Source organism: Felis catus, chromosome F2 (assembly GCF_018350175.1).
Source record: "Felis catus isolate Fca126 chromosome F2, F.catus_Fca126_mat1.0, whole genome shotgun sequence".
Lineage (NCBI taxonomy): Eukaryota > Metazoa > Chordata > Mammalia > Carnivora > Felidae > Felis > Felis catus.
Window position 1 is genome coordinate 20,538,178 of NC_058385.1, and position 25,594 is coordinate 20,563,771.

Consider the following 25,594-nt stretch of genomic DNA (forward strand, 5'->3'; position numbering starts at 1 on the left):
ATGCTGACATTTATCTTGTCAATCTGTGTACAACATCTAGTACCAATTTCGTTCCCTTAAATTTATTCCCCATAAATTTATCAAGCACCAGGGGCCAGAGGGTATAAAAAAGTTGTATTAATGTTATCCTTACTCTTACAGAATGTACTCTATACACCAACAATCTCTAATAGAAAATTAATACTCGTTCCTACTCATTCCAAGAAGATTTTGCTGTCCCTGGGACTTGCTTCACAGAATAGGGCTTCTGTTTCCAAACTTGGCCTCATGTCTGGAGCAACTCTTTCAAGTGAAGTCAGTTCTACCTTGTTCCCTTTAGTGAAGTTACTATTCACTCTGTTCTTTTTAGATTTCCTTTTTAAGATTATAAAATAAACAAACGCTCATTTTGAAAAAAAAAAAAAGAGAGAAAAGTATAAGAGAGAGAGAAATATGTTCTCTACCGCCCCCCACCCCTGAGATGCCTTCTGTTAACAGTTCGGCTACATTTCCATTTAGAGTATTTCTTTCAGGTATTTTTCTATCCATATTTTTCAAAATGATTAAACTTAATCCTCTATAACAATTTACTGCTTTGTTATTTTCCCTTAGTATTACTGCTGTTACCATTTACTTAACCATTTCTTCCCTGTTTAACGGTACTGTTCCACTGTTCACAGAAACTGCAAGATGGAAATCTTTGTACATAAATCTTCATCTGGATATACGACTACTTCCTTGAAACAGAATATTAGGAGTGACATTCCTCGGTCAAAAGACTGGACCGATTCATTGTAAGGCTCCTGATCTCTAAAGCCAAAGTGATTTTCAGAAAGTATCAATTTACACCACAAACCAGCATTTCATGAAAATGTTCTTTAATCACAGCCTAATTAACAACGGGGAAACTCATTCATTCATTCATTTTACTAATCTGAGGGGTAGAAAATGGCCTCTTACTACAGTTTTCACTTGCATTTTTTTAAGAATGACCTATTCTTCATAGACACTAATGAAACTTAGCTTTCTCCGAGAATCTCTGACGTGGGGGGCCTATTAACTTGGTCTAGCATTCTGGTCTTTCTGGCCAAAGCTCAGTCACCTCTACCTCCTCGCCTCCTAAGTAGAGGCCATTGCCACCAACATTCTAAGCAGCAGACTGATCTCCCTGAGATACGCCTACCCTTCTAGTGACAGAGTCACTCCAGCAAACCAGCCTGTACTACTCTTTACCTCCTCATAAATAGCAAGACAAACCAAAAACACTGGGTTAAAGTTTAACAGATTTCCACAGAAACTCCAACAGTTCTTAATACCATTTTTCCCAATGTTTTCTTGGTACCTATGATATAGTTCAAGGTAGTACTATTTTCAAAGCTGTGCAGTACTTGTAACACAAACTGCAGAATCTGTGTACACATATGCATATAAAGTACACACATTCTTACCTTTATTGTTACCATCCGACACACATCAGTCCATGTATATATATAGGCATAAAATACACATGCTCTTACCCTCACTATTTAAGTTTCCTCACAAACGTGCATGGATACAGGTATTTCACTGTTACTAGTTCAAAATAGTGACAGCAATAAAACTAATTGAAATAAGATCATGGAAAACTAATCCTTCTGTTCTTCACACACACACACACACACACACACACACACACACACACAGAGAGAGAGAGAGAGAGAGAGAGAGAGAGAGAGAGAGGGAGGGAGAGAGAGAGACAGACAGAGAGCACATGAGCACAGTGCTGTAATCCCTACAATTATACAGAAAACTTTAAGTAACTTGAAGGGCCTGTCTTTGGAAAACTGATCTGTAATATGGAAGGTTCACACAAGGAAAACTGATAGGTAACTTACATATGATTTTTTTTTAACTTAATGTAACTAACATATGCTGAACCAGGAAAACTGTTGGTCATATCCTCAGGGATCCAATGCTAAAGATTTTAAGCCCCAAAGCTAGTGAAGTGCCCTTGTCCCTTATGCAGATTCACTTCTAGACACATTGGTAGCTCTAAACTATTTCCCCAACCATCACGATCTTCCAGATGCATAAAAGGTACAACAGGAGAGGTGGTAAGAAACTTAACCTTCAGTGGTTTTAAAACTTTACATGTATTGGTGGTAGCCCATAAACTCAACACTGACTTACAAAAGGCAGAAATGGTCTTAAAAAAATAAAAGGCCTCAGCTACCTTACTGAGGTTCTAATAAATGACTTATGTACTGGGTTTCTCTAGAGACTGCACTCTGGATAGGACAATCAGTAACTCAGTCCTGTACCATAGCTCTTTACCAGCAACTAACCCACTTCACTGCCTTTGCTTAAGTTTTCCTTGCCCAATCTCAAAATTTTCCATTTCAATTATAAGATTATATAAATTCTTGAGTTTGCCCACAGAGGGTAATACATTCTGCTTTATGTCCTCTCTTTCCTTACAACACAAGCACACATGACCAGTCTTCGAACCAACAACAATCTTGCCATCCATTTGTTTACACTTTGAATGGTATAAGGAATATACCTGAAATAAGTATGTCTGGTAAAAGAATACTGCAGTATGTCTCCTCTCCTCATAAATGCATACCTATATTTATCCTGAAACTCTTACAAAATCCATAATCACTACAATCCATTCAAATAGACACCTCAAAGCTTTCTAAGTACCAAACTGCCTTAACTGATTGTATTTCAAAGATAAATATTTTAAACAATTCTTCCGCCCATTCTCTATAATGGTAATAACAACAAAATCACGGATCAATCACACTGATAAAGTTAATGCAGTTAAAAGCCAACCAGTTAAACAAAGCAGCAGTATAATATGACTGAGTTCATGATCAACCAAAACACCCCAGCTAAAACAAACCTACTAAACTGTGGAAAGAAACCTACCTGGATTTCCAAAGTCATGTTTATCTTATTGGAGGAAGCATTCATACACTAGATAATATGATTAAACACTAATGTATTCAAAGAGTTTAAAAAACAGAATGAAGATAGACAGATAGGTAGATAGATAGATAGGTTTTTAAAGCTGCATTACCTACCAAGTGCTTCCAATAATCCTCAGTCCTCTGGGAGACTGCATGTTAATGAACCAACGACATGCATCCATCCCAGAGGCTCAACCCACATTTCCTGATTTCTATGACAAAGATTGTCATTAACCTACCAAGATCACTAGGAATGCAGTACCAGTGTGGCCACACTTAAATAAACCTTTCATCTACTTGAGCAAAACAAAAACACTATGAAACTGGTGTGGCGAGTTATACGACTCAGCACTATTATACATTAGTTTCAGATGAGACCGCCTGACTAATCAGCGTACCTGAGACTCAGACAGGAAAGGCAAACACGTGGAACTTGCACGAACTTGGAAAAACAAGAACTGATCAAGTCAAGCAATTTTTAGCAGGATAACTTACTGTAAGTTCGTGAAAGCTATATAATGAATAAAATTTATTAATAAAGTCCTACAGATTATATGCAATTGCTGTATTTTGAAGCAAAAAAGACCTTGATTTTTCAGTGATAAAGGTCTTTACTGAGTTCTTCTACAACTTGTCAATTTGTGAATAAAGATCTTTACCATCTTAAATTCCTTTGAAAACTTCCTCAAAATTCTAAATGAAACAAGTAGTTTCTAGAATATTGTACTTGTCCTTATTGTAGGAAAAACTTCATTAATATCAGTGGTTAAACAAGCAATCAAGGCTCACTTACAAAGACATGGGTTAGGAAAAAACAAAGCAAAACCTCAGCAGTATCCAAGACTATGCACACAACTGTTAATCTCTCTATGTGAATAAGTACCTACATTTATGTTAAGTATTTTTTCACTGTAAAACATAACTTTCAGTTTGCATCTCTATTACGTGAAACTAGACACCCTATTAAATAGACTTAATTCAAATTAAATTAAATTAAAAAGGGAAAAAACTAATAAGGCTGACAATACCAACATATAAGCAACTAGAACCCCCATATATTGCTGATCAGAGTGTAAACTTGTACAAACACTTAAAAAACTGATTGGCAGCACCTACTAAAGGTCGCCATACATTATTCCCAAGGTTAAGCAACTTCAATCTTGGGTATGTTTCCAAGAGAAGTCAATGTAAAACATGCATTAAACTGAAAACATGTGTAAGAATGTATATAGCAGCTCTATTTATAATAGCCCCAAAATGGAAATGACCCAGATTTCCAGCAGTAAGAAGAACACATAAACTTTGATATATTCACATAATGGAATACTAGGCATCAATGAAAAAGAAGAAAGCGACACTATACGCTACAACATGGATGAATCTCACAGATGCAATACTAGGTTAAAAAAAAAAAAAAAGCCTGATACCAAAGAGTATATTTATATGATTCAATTTTTATGAAGTTCAAGAACAGGCAAAACTAATCAACAGGGGATAGAGATACGTCTATGTGGATCAAGACGAGAACAGTAGTTACCTTTGAGGGGACACTGAGAGGGGGCACACAAGAGAGCCTACCAAGGTACTGGAAACATTCTGTATGTCGATCTGGGTAGTATTTACAAAGGTATTTTTATACATATATTTACACATATATAAAGATTCATCTGAGTCCTATTCCGTCTTACCACTTACTGGCTTCCTGACCTTCAAAAGTTTTAACCTGTCTGAATGTAACTTTTTTCCTCTCAAGGATAGGGAGAATGCCTTTGATATAGGGTCAATGTTAAGATTATAAAACACCGAAAAAATAGTAATTGTTGTTATCTCATTACTTGTTTACAGCAAACGGGGAACACAGTGAAAGGATTTATGAATGCCAGTGGTGAAAACCACTAGCTGACATTTATGGGGGAAAAAAATCAGACATAATAAATTAAGATCTGTACTAATCTGGGTGCCATATTGTATAAAAGCAAAAAGTGGAATACAACAAAAATTCATCTGCAGGCACAAGAAAAAAGTTATATTTAATGTAATTTTAAAGATTATGAATGTGGGGGTGCCTGGGTGGCTCAGTCAGTTAAACATCCAGCTCTCGCTTTCCACTCAGGTCATGATCTCATGGTTTGTGGGTTCAACCCCCATGTCAGGTTCTCGGAAGACAGCGCAGAGCCTGCTTGGGATTGATTCTCTCTCGCTTTCTCTCTCTCCACCCCCTGCTTCGTTCTCAAAAATAAATAAACTTAAAAAAAAAAAAGATCATGAATGTGTATAATAACACCTAGGAAAGATTTCTAGTTGATAAAATAAAAGCAATTCTAACCTCTAAGGGTTGGTTATCTTCAGTCATCTGAAAAAGGGAGTTATGCAAAGCAAATAGGTAAGAAATTAATACAGTAATTTTTTTTCTCTCTTAAGTAAAAACTTTCAATTGGTGAATTTATTGTAAAGCCTCCCCTACTCCCATTTACTTAAGAGGAGTCAGCGCAGAAAAAAGTTCTAACACTAAGGAGAGAATTATTTCATTCCAAATTGCTCATTAGAATATAGCCTTTAGTTGTAAAAAGCAAACTCCACGTTTAAATTACAACCTCGGCAAAAGTACCACAACTTTAACGTAACATCTCCTGGATTTTTCTTTTACAAAAATGGTTCAAAGTAAGTTATTATGACGTATAAACTTTTCTGCATATAGAAACGATAGCATAAAGGTTTTAAACAACCCAAAACAGAATCTAACATTTACTAACCAATGTAATGCCACAATGCTACAGTCAAAAGCTTAAAATAACCCAACACAATAGAGTAGAGCCCAGAAGTGACCGCAGTCATTTAAATCTTGGAATTTTTATGACAGTTCCTATTGGTCTTTCAATTTATTCTAACTCAAATTTCTCCCTTGCTAAAATAGCAAATTCTACTAAAAGTTTTAAACTAATTTTAAAAATTTCTCAACTGTATAAATTGTATACAGATATTTATTTTCCTTTTCACAATTCTCTTCAGTTCACTATGAAAATGTGTAGGTGAAAGTGAGATATTCCTACCTTAAGCTAAAATGTCTAAAACTATTGCTATGTGTTAATTTGTGTCAACTTTTAAAAAGCAGAACACTTTGGTGTTATTTTTATATCTACATTCCCTACCCCCTCTCCCCCGCCCCCCCGCATTAAACTGCATACCACCAGAGAAACCAAAGTAAAAATCAGACTTTATCCAAATTCATTTTAAGCTAGGCTTTAATTTTCATTTAAGCTTTATCTTTAAATGCTTACATTTAAATTTTCTAAAGCAAAATCTCATTCAGTGAGGCAGCAATCAAATATATTGTTAACAAAATCATTACGATGTTATAGTCCCAGCAAAGGCAGTAGGAAAAAATGCATTTTCACACAGACACAAATTACAGTTTTAAACAATAAGTCATGACTTACATCATGACATGAATAGAGATGCTTGAAAGGTCAGAAGGCAAAGTCCCCTCAAGGTCAACAGGATTTACTTTTTTAATTCATGTTACATGAATTCCTTTATTAAGGTTTCAAAAAAACAATACTTATGAAAAAAGTCACTATGTGATGATGGAAGCCATTTTAAGATTTGTAAGGCAACGATTTTACTAAAAACACAAGTATACAGTAAACAGCGACTGGAATTTGGAAGGGGCTGGGGGCGAAGCCAACACAATTGCTTGTTGCTAAAACTGGACGAAGTAAATATTCCCTTTTTTTTTAACCTCTAGGAATTTCTTTTTCAGAAGACTAGTCAACTTTTTCAGTTAAAAAACACAACTACGCTTGTGTTTGAGCAGAGAGTATCTGTGCCAAGTTTAGCCCACTGTGAATTAAAATGGCTAGGTTCGTAAGGTCTAAAACTTACAGGTTTAAAACTGTGCTCAATAATGAAAAGAAGACCACGTACACTTGAATGTGCTCCACAATATATTACAGTATGATTCTGAATCTATTTCAAGAATGCTGGTCTGACTAAAACTTTTTCCCAACTTATTCCTCATTCGAGATATTAAAATGAGTTTTTCTGTTGAAGTGAAGAGAAAATTCTGCCAAAATCCCCTTTGACTATTTTAGTCATAAGTTTTATTGTTGTTGCTGGTGTTTAGGGAGGGGGTGGAGAAAATAACACTATATATGTTATATTAAGGTATATAAGATAGACTGCAATTCAAATAGATTTTAACAGCAAATTTTGATGCTCACATCATTTTTTTTTTTTAAGTAACTCAAAAGTGAACAAGCTTGTTTTGCTGCTAATCTTTAAAGATCAAACTCCAGGAGTCCATAGTTCAGAGAAACTCACGCTTTACAAAAGCTGAATGTGGTTGCTTAATACAGAGAAGAGTAAAAAGCACTGAAATGATCATGTTAGAGATGGGGAATAAATTATTTTATAGTTACTATCTCAGGTCATCTGAGCAGACCTGAAAGGTAAACATTCTCTTGATTTAACAAAGAAACAGAAAAAAATGGAGTTTAAATAATCTGCCTCCGGTCTCACTGCTAGTGGCAAAGCAAAGATTTGAAGCTATGATTTCATACTCCAAATTCCATCTTCCACCTTTATCCGATCCAATATTTGGTTACAGAATTTGTCAAAGAGCTGGCAGGACCGGTCTTCCCCAACTGCTTGCAGGGCATGTTCAAAGACTGGACTTTTTTTATTAGCTGACTTGAAGAAATTAAGACTCAAATCCAAACTGCACGAAGTCAAGAGTAATCGGAAGCTTTCACTACCACGGCGATGCATGCATACCTCGGGGGGCGGGGCTGTGAAATCGGCCCGTGCCTGCATCTGCCCCAGATCCCCTTCAGCTCTGCGCTGCTTCTGGCGCAGCAGGCTCTCCCGAACCCTCCCGGGGCAAGCGCGAAGCAGTGAACGCTACTCCGTCCTCGGCACTGGCCTGAGAGGTTAAGCTTCTTGCTCAGTAACAACAGCCATTTCCCTTCTCCAACACCACAGGGAATAATCTCTTCAGTTAGAATCCTTTTCACACGCTGCCGGGCAATGTAAACATCCATGACACCGAGCTTTTGGCCCTTCCTGGCGGAGATCGCCGTGGCCTTCCCTGTATCTGTGTCTTAGTGCTCACCTCGGATCCAGATCCATTATCTCTGCCTATTAACATCCTTCTCATCTTTCAAGGTTCTGCTCCTACTTCATCCTTCCTTGACCTCACTTCAGAGAACTAGATCTCTGTAGTCTGCGTTTCCACAGAACTTTCTTTATACGGCTTGTCGGATCCTGTCTTGTATTTTAGTTCCATTGGTCCACACATCTTATCTTATTCTGAGCTCAATACTCTCCTTCTTGCTCTTAAAGGCAAGGGGTTCTGACTTGATCTTTCTATTAATCCCAGCAACTCGCAGCACAGGACCTTTCCCGAACCCGTTATCATAAATGCCAATAAATGGAATATATCTGGATCCTCTGGCAGAAGCCAATATTCTACCTGGTGGATACGATAAGAAAACAGTTCAAATGAGAAATGTGGATTATCTGCTGACACCCTTAATACATTGATTCTGCTCTTCCTACACAGACCACGGTCATTTTCTCAGCTACTCTGAACACGTTCCTGTTTCCATGAGCTCCGCTCACCCTGCTCCCCCCGCCCCATACCTGCCTACCCCTTTCTTCAACTTCCACAGAAGTTTTTTCTGGAATGAATCAACACATTCACACGCATACCACACAATGTTCTCTAGAAAACAGGGCTGAGCCAGTTGCTTGCGACCATCGTAGAGCCAGCTGCTACTAATAAGTGTGTTTGTTAATTAAAACACCACACGAAAACACCTGAACAGATTTTAGACGACAGCTGAAAGGCTTGTTGTTAATCGTGGTAAGATATACAAAGCATAAAATTTACTCTCAAACCCCTTTACGTGTACAGTTCAGCAGTATTAAGGGCATTTACATTATTGTACAACCAGCCTCCAGAACCCTCTTTGCCTTGCAAAACTGAATTCTATACCCATTAAACAATAACTCCTCACTACCTTTCTCACTACCCTCCTGCCCCTGGCAATCACCATTCTACTTTCTGTCTCTATGAACTTAACCACTCTAGGTACCTCACATGAATGGATTCCATCAGTATTTGTCTTTCTATGACTGACTTATCTCACTGAGCATACTGTCTTCAAAGTTCATCCATGTCGTCAGAATTTCCTCCCTTTTTAAGGCTGAGTAATATTCCCTTGTGTGTGTATACCACATTGTGTTTATTTACTCCTCTGTCAATAGACACAGAGTTGCTTCCACCTTTTGGCTATCATGAATAATGCTGCTGCGAACCTAGGCACACAGCTCAGGGTTTAAGGTAACTCCAGTTACTCTGGAGGGGCTGCGCGGAGAGAGGACAAAGGTACCTCAAGGGCAAAGAAAGTCATCTTACAAAGCAGATAAAACTAAAAGACGGCCAGCGCCCCTTACAATACTGATGGAGATGGGTTTAGATAAAGATGCCAAGGACCAAGAGCTGCTGGCAAGACAAATCAGTGCTTCGTGTTCACATAAACTCAATACTTTTTTTTTTTCAACGTTTAATTATTTGTGGGACAGAGAGAGACAGAGCATGAGCGGGGGAGGGTCAGAGAGAGAGGGAGACACAGAATCCAAAACAGGCTCGAGCGGGGCTCGAACTCACGGACCGCGAGGTCATGACCTGAGCCGAAGTCGGATGCCCAACCGACTGAGCCACCCAGGCGCCCCAACTCAATACTTTTTAATACATGGTATAGACCCGATAGTGACTACTTGAAGAGTAATGTCTATGTACATGCGTATACACACTGGCCTCCCCTCCACTGAGAAGAATCACTAATCACACTCAAACAAATGAACCCCTGCTATTGCTTGTTCTAGAGCATATGAGAAAAGTTGTCCTTGAGAAAAGCAGCCCCTTTAACATCAGCACTTGTATTCTATGTGGGGCTCATACTTTCCATCAGGCAATAATACTGTCTCTCTCCTCTTCTTCCATATTCCTAGCTCCTCCCATAAACGCCAAGATGGCTCACATTCCTCACCCCTGATTTCCAGGATAAGAGGGTAGAGTTCGGTCCTGATACAGGAAAGTTTCTACTGCGAATGAGGATTTGTGAATGACTGCACACAAAGCCGGATCTGGGTCACTCACAGTCAGAAGCTGTCACACTGCCTGCCTCCCAAACATCTAGAAGAGCAAGATGACAAGAATTCCTGCCAATAAATCCCTCCCAAGATCCCTGTCTGGTCAGCAAAAGCATGGGAGCAAGGGGTCTGACAAAGGAAAGAATTTGGACTCCACTTTCCAAGAGAGATCTTTCTGGATAAGGCAATGGAGGATACTGATTAAGAGCACAAACTCAGGGGATGGTGGGGAGGGGGACGCACAAACTCTGGAGGTAGTGCCGAGATTCGAACAGGGGCTCTCCACAGACTAGTTGTGGGACCTTAGGCTGCTTACCTAACCTTTGTGTGCCATCTGCAAAACAGAAGTCATAACTATACCCTCCTCGTGGTGTTGCTATCAGGTTTGAAGTAAATGAGTTAATAGCAATGAAGCACTTAGAACAATGCTCGTCCCAAGGTAAGCACTATAGACACAAGTGCCTGTAAAATAAACAGGTAGTTCAAGTTCTGTGAAAACGACTGATCGTGCAAAGGCACAAAATGAAGTCCTGGTACCTCAACCACTTTTTAAGTGTGTCCATTCCTCAGCACACACATGCATAACCGCAAATTAAATTATTCATAGCTAAAAAGTCAGTAAGACCGTACTGCAGTGATGCCCTGAAAAACGTGCTTAACTGATTTGTTAATTACGAATGCATATTCTTTTAACAAAGAAAACAGATTACTCATGGATGTCTCTATTTAGTACTTAAAATATTACTTGCTAGCTTCACACTTGTTTACATTTTTCTAATTAGTCAATTCCAGCTTCTGGCAAAACAGAGTACAGGATAAAAGCTACATGACTTTTCCCTACAATGGCAACTATATACAGAAAGGACAAAAGAGAGACCTTAGGCCAAATTTCCTAATACTCAAATGCTTTCCATTTAATAATACGTGTTCAATACTATGTTGTCTCCTCAGTATATTTTGTACAAATGTGACATTTAATTTATACAGAAAATTTTAATTCAGTACAAAATCTGTTCTTACCTTAACTAGTATAGATCTCAGTAATATACAGCTGGCATGATATAATATCAATGAAACACTATCACATACAGAAGTAGTTAATTAAACATCCTTTTCTAAGTAATTTGTTTTGATACACTAATGACATTTTTTATTTTTTTATGTTTATTTTTGAGAGAGAGAGAGAGAGAGGGAGTGTGTGTGAGTGTGTGTGTGTGTGTGTGTGTGTGTGTGTGTGTGTGTGTGAGTGGGGGAGGGGCAGAAACAGAGGGAGACAGAATCCGAAGCAGGCTCCAGGCTCTGAACTGTCAGCACAGAGCCTGATACGGGGCTTAAACCCACAAACCCCAATGATCTGAGCCAAAGTCGGATGCTTAGCCAATTGCGCCACCCAGGCGCCCTGCTAAACTAATGACATTTAAATTAAGTACCTTGTAGTTTTCAGATTCAAGTATCTGAATTAAAAAAAAAAAATTGACCACATTAATGCAGTCAACTTTGGGATCTTTGGGATCTAATGTAATAGAAAGCAAAACAAAACAAAAAAACCTCAAATAGTCCCTTAGGGCCCACAGAAAAACCAAACCTTTTTATTAGAGTATATTTTATTATTGTTTTTATTTGCTATTATTATCTTTTGTAAGTTCTGAAGATCTAATTTTCAGAAAATTCAAAACAGTTCTATAAATTACTCCCCTTAAAGTTTAAAACTTACAAATACTGCTTTATGTTCTTCCTAATGTTTATACCATTTCAAGTAAAATTTCATGTTAAGACATTCTTAGTTTGATACTGCATTATCGTGAAGGAAACCTAAATAAGTTAGCTTTTTCCCTCTGATTCTACATCTACAAATACGTTTTTAATTTGATCATCTTCATTCTACTCAAACACGATTGCCAGATTCTATACGCTCAACTACTGCCAATCTTATAATTCTGGATCGTGTTACACACTGCAGATGTGCCAAAACACACTTCATATAATATTAATACATAATATTCCATTCTTTTTGTTTTTAAAGAAAAAGATTTCTCTCCAGCCTACAACTTACCTACTTTCCTCCCTTTGCAGTCACTTACACATACACACACCCTAGTTAAAAATCTCTTCTGGAATATTGTTTAGCTAAGCAGGAAAATTTATGTAAGGTAGGTTCCAAATATGCTTTTTAACACATACAACACAAGTAAGTAATGCCACTGGATAAAGTAAATGAAGGTACTATTTCAGAAGTAACAGCCTATAAGCCATTAACCATTAACTTATATTCTATTTCACTACCGGCACTAAGCAGAAAAGATAAATATTTAATATCCTCCCATGGTCAATAAATTTGAATTATTTCAACAGTCACTGCAAATACATTAGCGAATGCCTCTAGTTATAACCCCATAGGTTAGTAAACAATTTTCAAGGGACAAAGTCACTAGCAGAACTGAAGTTTATTCAATGCCTCCGATTAAATATTCCTTTAAAATTTGTTTTTATAAATAAAGTCAGTGCAAAATTTCTACTTTTGCCCCTTCTGGTCCCTACGTTTCATTCTGCCATATGTAACAGCCTTCCTAGGATGTCAAAAATATCTAAAAGAATGGATGAATATTTTCATACCATGACTATCTCAAAGACGATCCCTAAACCCAAGTAATCAGTAATGATTTACACTGGCACATTAATATAGGCAACCAACGCAAAACTATGAGGACCAAAGATCCCTATCTTCTCTTTCATTAAGAACGTGAATCTTATTTGAAGCTTTCATCATAATTCAGGGTTAAGAAGGGGTGCCTGGCTGAGTCAGTCACTACAGCATTTGACTCTTGATCTCAGATCTCAAGGTTCTGAGTTTGAGCCCCAGCCTGTGAGTAGAGTTCACTAAATCACTAAATCACTAAATCAATCAGGGTTAAGGAAAGTGGAAGATATTCAACTTGAGTTCTACCACACAAAACAATATTCCTAGAAAAAATGTTTTTTCAAAACCCATTTTTGGCTGGAACTTGGGACACTCTCGGATGAACAGTATCACAAACGGTTATTACATTGCCTCACACCAGCAACAAAATGCGTACTAATCTATATGTTCTATTTGTATGGCACTAGAGCATGTTTATAGTTCTGTAAAATCTTACCGGCCCTTGTGAAAACATTCCGATAAGAAAACTCAGAGTCCCCGCCAGGGATTTCAGGAACCCACCTACTGTCCACTTTGCAGCAGTGGGACAGAGGACAGACATGCCTCCCCTCTGCTGGGGAATAAGAGAATACTGTGCCTCCCCCTGAGTGGTGGGGGCAATCTTGGGGAAGCAGGAAATGTTATGGGAAAGATAATGGGTGGGGAAAGGTGGGGAAGGTTTAAGAGGGTCTGAAGACCAAGACAGGAAATTTGAGGGCAGGTGCTAAGCTGGAGACAAGACTGCCATGGGTAAAGAACAGTGAGTGCCAGCAGAACTAACCAGTGGACAATTTCCAGCCCCGGGCCAGCCTGCTGCCTCTCTTTCAACTCACCTCACCTGCTACCTTTGCCCAGAATTTCACTCTTTCTGTGGCCAGCTACAAAATAGAACACAGACTCTCTTATGTCTCCATTAACAACAAACCGTTCAGATCTCCGAGGATTTTTCTAGTGCTAACAACAACAACAGAGTGTTAAATGGGCCCTCTTATGCATTGATTAACTGTAACTCTTTTTTGGAGAAAATGAGACTCCATTCCAGGAACTGGGACAAACCATGGAGTGGAGGAAAGATGACGGCTTTTCTCTGGACCAGAGCAGAAATAAAAGTGGGGCTGAGGGCAGCACAGGTTCCAACAGTGGTGGGAAGAAGATTTTCAAAATTGTAGTAAGTCTTGGGGCACCTGGGTGGCTCAGTCGGTTAAGCCTGGGATTCGGATCAGGTCGCCCTCTCGTGGTTTGTGGGTTCGAGTCCCATGTCAGGCTCTGTGCTGACAGCTCGGAGCCTGGAGACTGCTTCGGATTCTGGGTCTCCCTCTCTCTCTGCCCCTTCCCCGCTGATGCTCTCTCTCTCTCTCAAAAATGAATAAACACTAAAAAAATTTATTTTAACTGTAGTAAGTCTCACAAAACAAGTCAATGCTGTAAATCAGATCTGCCTCTTTTTTTGTTTTTTTTTTTTGTTTTTTTGAGAGCGTGAGCAGGGGAGGGGCACAGAGTATCCAAAGCAGGGTCTGTGCTGACAGCAGCAAGCCGGACAGGGGGTTCAAACCCATGAACCATGAGATCATGACCTGAGCGGAAGCCTGACGCTCAACCAACTGAGCCACCCAGGTGCCCCTCAAGACCTGCTTTTTGACAAAACTTCAACCATTCAAAAGACACAATATAGTTCTAAATAGTATAAAAAATAAACACTTAACTGTCTCAAGAAGACAGTTCATTTATTTAATGTAAAACGTGTCTCAAGTGGAGTTCCTGTTAACATAGTCTTTTCAACTGCTGATGCCAAAGCTTCAGTTTTGTAGTAAATTACAGTGGCCAAGATAATCTACGAGTAATTTACCGGCCAAGTTCTTTAATCACACCTGGAAACATTTAAGGCTGTCATGCCATGTATGCTAATGGTTAGGAAGCAGGGCCTGTAGATTAACCACATCTGAAAAGTTAAATTATCATTTCATACAACTCCAAAGGATCACAAATAATGCAATATGGTTACTCCCCAGGGGTGAAAAGGCAATGTGTGACATATGGGAATAGAGGGATAAATGATCACTCCAAAGACCTTCACAGACAGTTTTTTCAAAGAATTTGTAAACGTGCCATGCATGGTTTATAAATTTTTTCTCTGCTCAGAAGTCGTCTTCATATTTAGAAATGTAATCTTTCGGCCAGATAAAATTTCAAAGCATTTTTAAAGAAGTATACTTAGTGTAATTTTTTCCCCAGAGGATTAATAGCACATGCACACAACCACTGCCCCAACACATACTGTCTTCTCTCTTTCCAGAAAGAGAGGGAAACACTACAAAACCCAGCAAGCACAAAAACAATTAGCAGCAGTTCGATAGCAACTAAACCTTGACTTCTAGAAATACATATAATGCTTGGAGCCATTCCAAATAACTTGTAAAATCCTATTAAAGTGAAGAATCACTCATAATTTAGATCTGTTTTAGCTGTAAACTCCTAAACGTAACACAAGCATTTAATCCCTCTCACAAATAATCTATGATAAATGCCAACTTATTTTGCCTAGTATTTTCTGCTGCTGCTCTCCAAATCACAGACTTTTTTTATTGTTATTCCTATTCACCAGGATTTGAAGGAGCCCTATTCCAAGACTCTCAAAATGTTTTAAGTAACTGAGGCAAAAGATCTGCCTAAGTGTCAAAAGAGCCAGCAACTAGTGACTTCAAGGTCACGGGCCAGAGAGCGGAAGTGAAGCTGAGGCAACGAGGCAGTTAGAACGAGGGCTCCACGTGCACCATCTTCTCCCCACACCACACCGCGGCTCCGGCCTTCCCCCACTACTCCTGTCCAATACAAGGAACCGCAGTGCTTGCTATTTTCTTGTGAAATGACATTTTTTTTAGTTTTTTTTTTTTTTAAATTTTTTTAATGTTTATTTCTGAGACAGAGAGCATGAATCAGGGAGGGGAGGAGAGAAAGGGAGACACAGAATCAGAAGCAGGCTCCAGGCTCTGAGCTGTCAGCACAGAGCCTGATGCAGGGCTGGAACTCACAGACTGCGAGATCATGACCTGAGCTTAAGTCGGATGCTCAACCGACTGAGCCACCCAGGCACCCCTAGGTTTTTTTTTTTTTAATGTTTATTTTATTTTTGAGAGAGATAGAGCACAAGCGGGGGAAGGGCAGAATGAGAGGGAGACACAGAATCTAAAGAAGGCTCTAGACTCCCAGCTGTCAGCACAGAGCCCGATGCGGGGCTCAAACCCACGAACTGGGAGATCACAACCTGAGTCGAAGTCGGACGCTTAACCAACTGAGCCACCCAGGCGTCCCTCATGAAATGACATTTCTAAGGGAGTTACTCTCACCATGAAGAGTTAGAATCTGTGGTATTTGATGTATATGTATGTGTATATGTATATGTATACACACACACACACACACACACACACACACACACACACACCACTCTGGTCAAGAAATAATCAACTTATCTGTGTTCATAAACAGAACTTACATGGTTTCTTGTGACACTGTGAAATGTACAGAGATCTATGGATGAAATCCTAACAGTAAGTGTTCAATAATAAAACGTTTAATCAGGAATAGAACATTTTCACATGTATCTCCTTCAAAACTGCAAAGACTCTGCTTCTCTGGCCCTCACTCTGGCACCCCCACTGCACCTGCCATTCTGACCTGTACAGTGACTTTTTAATAACTGTTTACAGCCACTGGGCGTAAATATCAAAGTGCTTGCTAAACATTAATTACTTCTTCTCCTAACATCCCTATTTACAGAGATAAGCAAACTAACTCCTGGTAACATCCCTATTTACAGAGATCAGTAAACTAAGACTCAGATTAAAGCCTGTGCCTGTACTGAGCACAATATTTTTATACTGCTAAAGCTTAAAATTCCGATAATTGGTGAAATGACTAGCAATCTGAAAATGAGCTATCCGCCTTTTTCCTTTAACAAGCTGAACACTGTCATAACAAATTATTTTATTTTACAAAATAAGGAACTTTATCATATGTCTATATCCAAATGGCCCACTGGACTAGAAGTTCCAAGTGGGCAGCTAGCCTCTGGAACTGCATTATTCAACACTGCACCACTGGTTTCTGGCCTATTATCTAGATCATGGTAAGAACTCCGAAAACGGGCGTCTGGCTGGCTCAGTTGGAGGAGAATGTGACTCTTGATCTCAGGACTGTGAGCTCGAGCCCCACGCTGGGTATAGAGATTACCTAAATAAGTAAACTTTTTAAGAAACTCCATAAAACACTGGTGGGAGGCAGGCAGGCGGGCAGGGAGGGAGGGAGGGAGACGTGGAAGCTATAGAACAAAGACTGGGTTAGCTCGTCCATCTCTATACTCAAGCTGTTAGGCTCCACAGAAACCTAAATTTCATAAATGGTAACAAATTAATGCTTAATACAATTCCTACGTATATGTGTTCACTGCATTCCCAAACATTCCCAAATTTTTTCTCATGATGGAATTTCAGAAGTGTAATTTGTCGACAAGCTTCATGAGAGGTTGGTCAGGATTTTTCAAGTACAAAAGCCTAATTTTAATATTTGCCAACACCATCCATGTAAAATATACTGGCAGATTCATATTAAATTGGCCTAAAATGGTTTTCTTTCATGTCAATAAAATGTAATCTCTTATTTTTAATCATCTTCATTCTATAAAGGGCAAAAATAGTGAGATATACCTCTTATATTTATAGTCCATACTGAATTCACATACATTAACTTTTACATTAAACTTTAAAATATCACGACTTACTGAAATTCTTAATTTAAAAGAAATACCCACCCCCCCCCCAACACACACCCAAAAAAGAGAGACAACACAAGATACAACCTCCTAGGCCTGCTGTAGCAGAAATCAACATCTCTGTCGTGATGCCTCTAGACTCACTTCAAGCAGAAGTTTTATAAAAAGCTGAAACACCAGTTCCCCGGGAGCAGGACTGGTGCACCCACAGCTACATCTCTAGAAAGGCTAAGTTTATGGCGTTTCTACAGTACTCATTCACATTACAGTAAATGTCTTAGGAAGAGAGGGTAAGAAGTTTCTCTGAATTTTTTCCATCAATATTTCCTGACAACAAATGGCTGAGGCAACAAAAAAGGAGAAGCTGAATAAGAAACAGTTCCTACCCACTGGGAGTTTAGAATCTAGCATGAGATATTAAGGAAAGATACAAATGGCTCTAACATAAGGTGAGATCAGTGCCCTAGAAAGAACAAAGAAATGTTCTGCAGGTTCCTAAAGGTAGTAAAGAATACAAGAGATTACCCTTGCCATGCATCCTTTCAACAGGCAGGGGTGAGGGAAAGGGTACTCCTTGAAGAGGAAACGGGTGGACAAAAACTCAAGAAAGCAAAAGAGAGATGAAACACTCACGATGGAATACAAGCATGAGTAAGGCAGGAAGACAGAGACAAACCAAGATACAAGTGGGCATTATTACTGAAGACCTAGAAAGGCGGTCGTACCTATTTGAGAAGGTTGTGGGAGAACTAAGTAATCCGCGTGAGCTAGCAGGTGGTCTGATTGTAGTGCTTTAGCAAGTTTAATCTTATTTCAGTATGAAGATCAAGTGACTCAGCCAACAAGGCAAGGAGGTGCTACAACAGTCCAGGAACGAAGTACTGAGGGTCTGAATACACACGGTGATGGGGGGGTTGGGGGGTGTATACGATGTCACGTATACATATGGAGACATTGTGAAGTTAGGCCGCATATAACTTGGCAGGCGAGGACGTGTAGAAAGTCAGACAGGAGAGTCAACAGCTGATGTTCTGTGCCTGGGACAGCGGCAGCACCAATTAACAGAAAACAGGAAATCTGGAGGGAGAACTGGTTTGGGTGGAGGAAAGTAAGGAGTTTCACTTTGGTTGGGCTACCCTGAAGGCGTAGCACACAGAATTGTCAAGCAAGCAGCTAGAGCTTAGGAGAAAGGTTAGGCTGGGGTTATACATTTGGGAGCTATCCAAATAAAGGTGATGGCAGAAGCTTGGACAGGATAAGATCACTGATAAAAAAAGAATATACTGGCACAGAAGAGAGGAAAAATGTGTGAAAATGCCTACCTGTGGGGATGGGGCAAAATGGGAAGAAAAATGAGCAATGGATGGGCAGTATTGGACAGAGACAAAACTAAAGTCATGCTCAGTTCAGTTCAGCAAAAGTTAATTGGGGGCCTGTTATATGTGAGCATCACTACCTCATGGGAAAATGATGAATAAATAGTAAAGTTCCTTCTTTAAAAATGTGATGTCAAGAAAATAAGCAAAAACAAAAAACAAAAACAAAAAAAAAAACCCAAAAAACTGTTGCAAAAAGAACTTAGGAGGACATAATTATAGCTACAAACACAGCAGAGAATCAATACTCAGAAGAATACTGGGGACAACTTTACGTCAATATTTGAAAAAAATACAGAATGGATAGTATTCTAGAAAGATACACATTATCAAAAATTTGTCTCAAGAAGCTTGTGAGAACCAGGAAAAATAGTTACCTGAGAGCCCCTAACAGACAACATAAGCAAACTGTATGACCACACTGCTAGATACAAACTGGAGGGGGCTGGGGGAACTATTAGCAAACTAAGTATAGGAGGGGACTTCCTTGACCTGCTCAAGGGCTTGGAGAGGCCCTCTGCACACTCTGGGTGGTCTCCAGCCATGAAAACTCTGCTCCCCAAGCTTTCACATGAAAAGTGACTGCATGTACAGTCAGGTCAGCATTCCATCAAATCCTGAATTGTCTGAATTCAGGAACTAATACAGACCTTCGTGTCATTTTCCAAAAGGAAAAAAAAAAACTCATAATTCTAGATATCTCCAATTTTTAAAAATATTCTATGATGCATGTTTCATCTGTGAATCTAATTTTCATGCATTTTTTCCCATTATATCTTATCTTGTAATACTAATTTCCACAAGTTTACTCCCAAATATAGAAGAGAGCTCTTTAATTTATCCTAAAACTGATTCTTCTAAGACTCCTAGAAGCACTTTTACCCCACCCTCAATTCCAGCGTGATGGACTCTGAAGAATTTATCCAAGATCATATTTCAATAACCTCAGTTACATCCTCCTCTTCAGTATTAATAGCTCCAAGAAACGAGTATTTGCAGTTTACTGCCTTGTGTCCAGATAGTTCATTATTTTTATTTAACAGAAGAACATACAGCGTTTCTTCTGTGTGTGTTGAGAACACAGTTTTGTTCTATGGCAAAATAACATGCTGTTCTCACACTCTTCCAAAGAATGCCAAGCCTAATACTGACCTCTGCTCAATAGCTACAGAGAACCATCGACAACAGCTATTGATTTTTTACCCTGATTATAACTACATTCAGGATTCCTCAGTTAATATATGTAATTCATATGATTTTTTCCTAAGCAAACCACTGAGAAGTATCCCACACGAGCTCACTCAGTTTTTTGCTCTCCCGTTACCTACAGTTAGGTTTTTTCCTGGGGCCTTCACGGCCCTTCCTGGGATATTCACTGCCCAAAAAAGTTAAAATTTGACTACATATACCCTCCTTCACGTCATTTACAAAAATATGGAATGAGATTAGTCCTGGCACAAACTCCTCGGGGACCCATGCACACACACAAAAACACACCTGTGCCTCTAGAGAAATGACCTTCACAAACAATGCTTACTTCCTGGTTCTAAGCCAATGTGACTCCACGATAACATTTCTCCTCCATCCTACAGTAACGCAAAAGTTTGTATTCCTTTTGTATTAGAACTCATAACGTTTACATAAATTACCTTCACAGTTTCTCTCTCACCAACATACTCCAATAATCCCCTACAGTAACTCCAGTTTGCCAATTAAGCAGGCTTTTCTTTTGTGAAACCAGACTCAATAATTTTTTGTTTCAAACACCTGAACATTAAAATACAGCAAGACTAGGGGCACCTATCTGTTCAGTCAGTAGAACATGCAACTCTTGATCACAGGGTTATAAATTTGAGCTCCACTTTGGGTGTGCAGATTACTTAAAATCTTTAGGGGCACTTGGGTGGCTCCGTTGGTTAAACATCTGACTCTTGATTTCGGCTCAGATCATAAACTCATGGTGGTGAGATCGAGCCCCGAGTCGGGCTCCTTACTGAGCCCAGAGCCTGCTTAAGATTCTCTCTCGCTCTCTGCCCCTCTCCCCCATACATGCTCCCTCTCTCGTTCTCTCTCTCAAAAAAGAAAAAAAAATAAATATACCCCTATTTTTTCATCCCTAAGTATACAATTTACACATGAATATCAACAGTTCCAAGGATTACTAATGAATCTTTACCTGGGCTTCTGACTTGAGGAGGGTTCATTTGGATTCATTTTTAATCTTAACAAGTAACTCTTTGATTTGATTTTGGCCCACTTGACTTCTAATTTACATCTTGCATGTTACACTTTCTTAATTGGGCAATGTTTGATTTTTTTTTCAAGAAAGCTATCTTCTATAATTATAGTTTCTTTTAATTTTTCAAAAGGTCATGAAGAATTTCTCCCCATGTATGTGATCCAATTAATCTTACACTTCATACTTTTTTCCAGGATATTCAAAACAGTGTTTTAAAATAAACATTAATATTCAATTATGTTTTTATATCTTTTAAATTAACTTAATAAAATGTTTATTAAGCATCTACTATAGTCCAGGCAAAATACTTAGTGTTTGTAAGTGGTATCTCTATTAATCATGGTAAGTACTATTACTCTCCTTTTCATTTTTTTTAAATGTTTATTTTGACAGAGAGAGCGAGAGTGACAGCGGGGGGGAGGGGGGGGAGAGGGAGGGGCAGAGAGAGAGGGAAACAGAATCCCGACCATGCTCCACACCATAAATGCAGAGCCCAATGCAGAGCCCAATGCAGAGCTTGAACTCACAAACCACGAGATCAGGACTTGAGCCAAAACCAAGAGTTGGACACTTAACTGAGACCCAGGTGCCCCTCTTCTTTTTAAATAAGGAAGTTGAAACTCAGAGTGCTGAAAAAGGTTGCCCAATGTCCCAAAGTTTATTATGTGACAGGAGTCAAAACTGTAACCCAGATTTCTGACTCTGAACATTAGTCCCATCCCATCATGCACACTGACAAAAAAAAAAACTAAATGAGACATAATCCTTGTACCCAAGAAGGTCACTGGCACGCAACAAAAGAATCCAACACAACTTGTGAGTTCTTATCAATTTTCTTAATGCCATTTTGTATTAGAAAACTTTCTGGGGGCGCCTGTGTTGCTGAGTCGGTTAAGCATCCGACTTCGGCTCAGGTCATGATCTCATGGTTTGTGGGTTTGTGCCCCACATTGGGCTCTGTGCTGACAGCTCGGGAGTCTGGAGCCTGCCTCTGATTCTGTGTCTCCTTCTCTCTCTGCCCCTTCCCTGCTCATGTTCTGTCTCTCTCTGTCTCTCAAAAATACATAAATGTAAAAAAAAAAAAATTTTTTTTTTAAGGAAAAAAAAAAAAAACTTTCTGACTACCCCTGAAATCATTGTTGCACTATATGCTAACTAACTTGGATGTAAACTTAGAAAGAAAGAAAGAAAGAAAGAAAGAAAGAAAGAAAGAAAGAAAGAAAGAAAGAAAGAAAGAAAGAGAAAACTTTCTGAAATTATTTTGGAGTTTCTTCCACTCAGATTTACTAAATTAAATTTTGTGCAGTTAAACATTTACTAACTTCCTATTACCCTGAATGTACTATGAACTGTGGTAAGTGCTCATAGGGGAAGATAGAGGGCAGTTAAGAAATACATTTTACATCATGAGCCAACACACACAATAAGTGAAACCAAAGTTGCATGAAAAAGTATTTTCTGTTATTACATGTGATATACCATCATATATATTTTTCTTAATGCTAGTCATGACCCACTAAATTAATTTTACAACCCACTTACAGGTCATATGCCACAACTTTCAAAACACTGTCCTGTATGATACGCTGACCAGAAGAAATCTCCACTTTTGCTTCTGACTCAACCTGCTTATCCTTTTTAAATGAAGCTTTTATGGAAATAACACCCATTAGGGCTAATTTTGCTCCTATGCTTAGCAGTATCGTAACAGATCATTCAAACCACCCTACATTTTAATACATCTCATATTTAATGGTACACTACTTTTGAGGGAGCCTCAAATTTTTCCTAATTTGAAAATGTTAGATTAGATCCAAACTATTAACACAAACTAGCATTTTACTTTGAAAATATTTTTTTAAAAATTCACTGCAGCAATCTTGCTTCAAGTCATTTCACAGTGAGTCTATTACCATTAAAGAAAACATATTTAAGAAAACCAACCAACTTGGGCGTTTAAAAGAACCGAAATCATCCTTAAACACTGAATTTAGATAAGCCAACTTTTTCTTTTAAAAAATTTTTTTCAGTCTGGTAAATGTTTTTTTAGCAAATAGATGGAAGAGAGGTTAGAAATGAAAATGATCATACACACATTTGAAAAACGAAAAACGCTAAAGGATTAAAGAAAATTCAGTAATCTGACCAAAGTCATAAATGTCCCAAGTGGCAGAACGTGGACTAGAACCTAGCAGCTTGTCTGTGGTGACTTGTATGTAGTACGACTACGATGCACTTCGTCCACACCTAACCAAATCACCAAACCCGTCTTGATCTCTCCCTTATTTAAAATTCTAGGGTTTAGGGGCGCCTGGGCGGCGCAGTCGGTTAAGCGTCCGACTTCAGCCAGGTCACGATCTCGCGGTCCGTGAGTTCGAGCCCCGCGTCGGGCTCTGGGCTGATGGCTCGGAGCCTGGAGCCTGTTTCCGATTCTGTGTCTCCCTCTCTCTCTGCCCCTCCCCCGTTCATGCTCTGTCTCTCTCTGTCCCAAAAATTAAAAATAATAATAAAAAAAAAATTCTAGAATGGGTTTAAAGAACACTTCTCAGGTAATCATGTTCTGACCTACACAAGCGAAGCACACTTGATTATGTAACGGTATATGCACTGTCCTCTGATTCCCGTGCTTACCTTTTAACTCCTCAGTAAGGTCTTTACATGTCTTATAAATAAACTGACCCTTATAAACTGTTAAGCATGGGAAATATAATTTAGCCATAGAACTACTTGAAAGTCAGTTTCATATTTAATCTCCTTAATTGCACACAATGCCTGCCAAGACCTTAGTCCTGGATTCCATCATGTTGCTGTAACCATCAAAAGAAAACCCATTTCTTCTCTACAAAAAGGAACTGCTCCCTTTATTTGCACAATCTACCGTCTCCCAAGGGTATGACAAAGGTTTCAGCTGTAATTTTAAACCCATTGCAAAGCATCATAAATAATATGAAAACATAAATCGTTTTCATCTTACACTGTCAGGGCATTGTTGCTTATAAAAAATGATTTAAAAAGTTATTTTTAAAAGTCATCACTATATGCCCATGTTATATTTTCAAATACTAAATGATAAATCGGATTGAATTTTACAACTCTTTATTTTCATATATTGTTGATTTGGTTTCAGTTTAAGTAATCTAAAAGACTAGAAAGAACAAAATTCATATTCAACTACAAAACCCTTAGAAGCCTTCTCACACAGATGTTCCCAAAGGTAGTTCTAGCTGGAAATCCAGAGATGACCCATGCATTCCTTTCTTTTGAAGGCAGTAACAATCATATTCTCCAAAATCAGCACAGAATAACTGCACTCTACTACATATCAATCTGAAATATATTAAAAAAGTATGACGTAGTCCTAATCTAACAATTCAGAGACCAAGGACACCTGGCCTCTGTCTTTGATGAAAAAGTAACAATATGTCTCTAAACTTCAATTACAAAATCTCTTGACAGTGGTATTCACCAGAAAAATACGGAAATCTTTTAGGTAATATTAAGAGTTTAATATTAATAAAAATTAAAACAAGCATCTACTTAATGCTAAGGCAGTCTACGAAAAATGTCTGCCCACTAATAGCAATCTTAAAAAATAAGAGAACTTTATTTAAGCAAGAATGGAAAAAAGACATTTATTCTTCATGTAGCACAGATTTTGGGGAAAAAAAAAAGTTGTTGGCTTATTATTCTCAGAGATTTGAACAGTCCCAATATAATGAATTTATTTATGGAAAAAATTAAGCCGATCAAAGCCTACTGTAATTAAAGGTGTTTTGGCACAGATGTTGGCCCTCGAACGTTTGCTTTGTCAGCTGTCTAATCCACATTGACATTGCAGTAATTAGCACACTGTCTATAATATTTTAAATGCAAATTCAACAAAATTAAGCTATTATATATTGGGAAATGAATACTGATCAAGCTATCAAATATACTTCTATCTCTGTTACTATAAGATGTCAACCATATGTGCGGCACATGGCCAGATCAGCCATGCTCACTCTGAAAAACATGCAAGAATATTCAAAACCAGAAGAAAGACTGTGCTGACCTAAGCTAATAAAATCACACAAACATCCACCTAAAGGGGAACAGATCCTGACGCTTGAACAAAGGAATCAAAGTTAAGAGTCTTCACGGCTGCCTATCTCACAAACACTTTCTGAGACAGATATTCATCTCTTCATTTATTTGTCTCGACATTTACTGAGTCTCTACTTTGTGTTAGTCACTATTCTAGGTCCTGGGAACAAAGGCGTGAATAAAATGAAGGAGTAAATTACCCTCATGAAACTTACATTCAATAAGGGATGCAAACAGGTTTCCTGTCACATACAAACTCCAAAATACTGCCTGAAATCATAGGCTGAGAAAGCTTCTAAGGCTATGTCCAAAATTCATCAAAAAAAGCTATGATTTATTAGCAATATATGTTATGGATACAAT

General features: G+C 38.5%; 1 protein-coding gene and 1 long non-coding RNA gene across 10 annotated transcripts in view; one reads left to right on the forward strand and one right to left on the reverse strand.

Annotated features, from left to right (window-relative positions):
* The window catches only part of NCOA2 (nuclear receptor coactivator 2), a 290,646-nt gene that overhangs the window by 215,335 nt on the left and 49,717 nt on the right, over window positions 1-25,594 (reverse strand). The gene's annotated exons all lie outside the window — the stretch shown is intronic.
* On the forward strand, window positions 466-11,025 carry LOC123383027. Its single transcript, XR_006592216.1, has 2 exons — window positions 466-773; window positions 9,948-11,025. It is a non-coding gene; the product is annotated as an uncharacterized LOC123383027 (long non-coding RNA).